The sequence below is a fragment of the Ranitomeya variabilis genome, chromosome 1 (genome assembly GCF_051348905.1).
Source record: "Ranitomeya variabilis isolate aRanVar5 chromosome 1, aRanVar5.hap1, whole genome shotgun sequence".
In the NCBI taxonomy this organism is placed as follows: domain Eukaryota; kingdom Metazoa; phylum Chordata; class Amphibia; order Anura; family Dendrobatidae; genus Ranitomeya; species Ranitomeya variabilis.
In genome coordinates this window covers 573648317-573652881 of record NC_135232.1, presented here as the reverse complement: position 1 = coordinate 573652881, position 4565 = coordinate 573648317, and the positions used below count along the sequence as shown (strand labels likewise).

At 45.9% G+C, this 4565-nt stretch overlaps 1 pseudogene; it reads left to right on the top strand.

Annotated features, from left to right (window-relative positions):
• Positions 1–249: 249 nt before the first annotated feature.
• On the top strand, positions 250–3046 carry LOC143797405 (uncharacterized; annotated as a pseudogene).
• The last annotated feature ends 1519 nt before the right edge of the window (positions 3047–4565 follow it).

Below are 4565 nucleotides of genomic sequence, written 5' to 3'. Positions count from 1 at the left end.
ATAAGTGAGCACGCTATGAGGTCTACACAGACCTCTGGCTTGCTCACTTTAGACCACTTTGCTCCACTGTTTATAGTTCCTTGTACAGTGGCAGGGGTTGCAATAATCATGAGCACTTGTCCATAAATTCCCGGGTACTGGCTTTATGGTCATACCAGTATTTTTGACTGGACTAGGCCATTCTCTGATGTTCATTAGCCAATGTAGCTAGCTGGGCAAGACAGTCTCTGAATTCCAGAACACAGAATGATGGGCATTCCGGTATCTGCGATATCTCCCTCCAATTGTTCTTTCAGAAGAGTGAGAGGCCCACGGAACTTCTGCTCCCACTAAATGACTGTGTAACTCCCCAATGTCATTTCCAAGGAGGATATCTGCAGGAAGTCCTCCAATCCAACATAGTTTTTCTCCAAAACCATAATCCAAACGCACCAACGCTCGCTGTATATATTTTCGGACACCCCCCACCAGGACAATGGGAATTCCCGGGCCCTGGTGAATTGCCTCGAGTCGAACAACACGGGGGTCAGCGATAGTCAGGAATGCCCCCGTGTCTCTAAATCCAGACACTTTTTTATCCATTAATTTAGACATCCTGCAGGTGGCAATGCCGTTGCTCTGTATTTCTGATGGACAAAGGCCGGAGTCCGTACACTCCAGGAGGGGTATCTATGGTGCCGTGGTCGGTGGTCCATTCTGGTGGGGGTGGTGGTAGCTCTTCCTCAGGCGGGATGGAGTGCGCAAGATGTACTGGAGGAGGTGGGGCTCCCTCCGAGTCCTTGAGGGACAGCCAGACTGCAAATGTCCAGGTTGCCCACACCCATAACATCTCTCTTTGATACCCCCAGTTCGTGGTCGGAACTGTTGGGGGCCAGGATTGTGAGGCGTGATTGTCATTGGCTTGCAACTAGGTGGAAGGGCAGATATAATCGGAGGGGAACAGGGTGCAGGAGAAGGCCATGGTTCATTGTTCAGAAGCCTCCTCTATTGCAGTTGGATAGTAAGGGCTTCATTGGCCAGGGCTGCAGCTCTATCCATGGTGTGCACTCCCAGACCCATTCCCGTACCTCTGCAGGGCACTTGGCAAGAAATTGTTCTATAAGGAATGCCTGTATAACATCTTCCACAGTAAAGGCGTTTTCTGCTTCCAGCCATCTCCGACATGCCTGGGACATCTTATGTGCATACATCCTAAACGATCCACTCGTAGTGCATGAGAGGTATCAGAACTTGGCCCTATATGAGTCTGGGTTGAGAGCATGGTAATCCAAGATAGTCTGCTTTACAATGTTATAATCCCGATTCCACTGTGAGTCAATGGTTCGGTAAGCCTCCACCAGGCTACCGTTCAGGAGTCCCACTAACAAATGCATCCAGCCTCCATCACAACACACTGCTGCTCAAACTCCTTGAAGAACCCCTCCACATCTCCGGAAACCTCATCAAATGGCTTAAACTCTGTCCGGGTGATCCGTACAGGCTCCCGGATCATTGGGTTTACATTCCACATTGTGTTACTCCCTCTTTTAAGCTCCATTGTTTCTTGTCTCCGCTGTGCCCGGTGGGCAGCCTCCTCCTTGAACTCCTGAGAGATGCCTGGGCCCAGAACCGCCATCTCTTCTTCGTACCACACCACCCACTGGCTTTTTGGGGTGGTTGTCCTCGTCTCCAGTGCTCGTCCTTCAGACATATGGGAGGAGGTGGCCGGGCTGGCACCCACCAGTAGGTCAATTAAGGCCTCTTTGGTCAGTTCCTGGTAGTTCAAGCTCACGTCTCTGGCTCTCTCCTGTAAACTGGATACAGTCCACTTTCTGTACTCAATCTGTGTGTGGTTCTCCATTAGGTTAAGGTTACTCTGTTGATCCTACTGCTTGCCACCAGTTGTCACGGGGTCCTTCTCCAGTATCACATAATCAACAGAGCTAGAGTAGTAAACAATTCCAAGACCTTTATTTAGGCAAAAATACGAAAGGTCCATATACGATCCACCACACAAAGGATAAAATAGACAAGAACACGAATGTAGTTCAGTAACAGGATAAAATGTCCAACAATCCAGCAGACAGAGGAAAGCATAGTCCATATACTCTTCTTTCTCTGGGAGATGCTGTGAACACATTATCATTCCACACAGGACTGATCTATGTCTCACCTCCCTGATATTTAAGTTTCCCTCCTCATTCACAGGTCAGGAGGGGGAAGGTCTCGGGCTCATTGTTTCAACAAGCTAGGTCAACATGTAATTAGCATATTAGCAAACAATACAGTGCTGTGGGGGCTGATATCAGATGGCAGCAACAGCCTTCCCTAACTGTTGGCTGAAATATACTGTGATTTTTGGAATCTCCATTTTCATCAAATGTATGTCTTAGCTTTTTATTTTTTGGTTGATCGGGTTCTCACAGTGTGCACCTTTTGTAGATGCCTCTAACAATCGAACAGATGAGCTGAATATATCGTTGTTTAACTCTGATGGATTGACAGTAGAATGTATATATTTGCTGGATAACGTAGGGAATCTTCACATTTCATTAAAAGAGGACAATGTAACCACCAATCGCCGCTACAACTTTCAAGATCGAGATAAAGTAGAATACTCAGAATTTTTCACTGATGAAATAAGAGAACTTAAGAGAAAGAACAGTGTACGAGTCAAGTTCAGCAGGGATGAGACTGATCCAAGGATTTTCAGACTTTACCCTTGTAGTGAATGTGGCAAAAAGTATAAGCTGAAAGTAACCAGATCAAACATCAGAAATTGCATACAGACATGTCATGCTACATCTATTTAAAATGTGATAAGTGTTTCACTCAACAGTGTCTTTTGAGGAAACATGAAAAAATCCATGCTCTGAATAAACCATTTGCCTGTCCTAACTGCGAAAAGTGCTTCACCGATTCTTCAACTCTGCAGAAGCATCACAGACTCCATACTGGATACAAACCATATAAATGTCCTGAATGTGATAAAACCATTAGTATTAGTAATTACCTAATTTTTCACCAGAGAACACACACTGGGGAGAAACCTTATGTTTGTGATTAGGGTTGAGCGAAACGGATCGGCCAAATTAAAAAATCGCCGACTTTCGGCAGTCAGGTTTCATGAAACCCGACCCGATCCTAATGTGGGACCGGCCATGAGGTCGGCAATCTGCGTGCCAAAGTCGTGTTTCATATGACACTTTCAGCGCCATTTTTCAGCCAATGAAGGAGGATGCAGAGTGTGGGCAGCATGATGACATAGGTCTCGGTCCCCACCATCTTAGAGAAGGGCATGACAGTGATTGGCTTGCTTTCTGCGGCGTCACAGGGGCTATAAATGGGCGTGCACGCCGAACGCCATCTTACTTCTGCCGATCTTAGCATAGGGAGAGGTTGCTGCAGCTTCATCAGAAGAAGGGATATAGTTAGGGTGGGAAGATTAACCCCCAAACTGCTTGTGCTGTAGCGATTTCCACTCTCCAACACCACCTTTTTTTTGCAGGGACAGTGGAGACTATATTTTTGTTCATCAACTCTGTAGCTTATTAGGCTGCCTTATAAGGCTCCCTGATAGCTGCATTGCTGTTTGCACGCTGCTGTGCAAACCAACTGCTTTTTTAAAAGCAAAAATCCTGTTGCTCCTTTCTGCACAGTTATCTTGTTTATTTGTCCACACTTTTGTGTGCAGCAGTCCTTTTTATTGCTGCCATACTTGTCCTGAGATCATTGTAGGGAGATTGAAATTGTACTACAGTCCTTGTATTTTTTCATATATCTTCCAGCCAGTTTCTGCCACTTACATTGTGTTGTTTTATACCCTGGGCCTGAGTTTTGGTTCAGTTTAAAAAAAAAAAGGAGATTCAAATTTTCACAAAGTGGATCTACTTCAGTCCTGTTAGTTTGTCGTATATCAGCCAGCCACTTTCTGCCATTTACATTGCGTTGTTTTATACACTGGGCCTGAGTTTTGGTTCAGTCTCCCACAAAAAAAGGGAGATTTAAATTCTCAACAATTTTATATACACCTTCTACCTTGTTTTACAGTACCATATAACGGTTGTTATTTTGGTTAGATTTTCCCAAAAATGAGGAAGTCTGGTGGAAGAGCCCGTGGGCGGTGGTTGCAAGCTGGTACTGATGGTGGTGGTGGTGGTGCATCTGGTGGTAGTGGCAAAAGCACAATAGCACCTGATGCTGGAGGTGTTGAGCCAGCGTCATCATCTGGCTACACAAGGCCTCGAAGGCTCCCTTATCTGGGAGTAGGAAAACAGCTTTTAAAGCCGGAGCAGCAGGAAAAAGTTTTGGCTTTCCTTGCTGACTCTGCCTCTAGCTCTTTCGCCTCCTCTTCAGAAAGTTCCAAATATAAAAGCAGCGAGTCGTCAGTGGATGCTCCCGGTCAGGAACAAGACGTTTCCTTGTGTCCTTCACCCAAACCAAAAGTGAAGGATGCGTCAGGCGACACTACAGGTTACTCCATGGAGCTCTTTACACATACCGTGCCTGGGTTAGAAAGGAAAATTGTTAACAGCCCATTACAAGATGAATCGGACATGGAGTGCACTGATGCACAGCCACAGCTA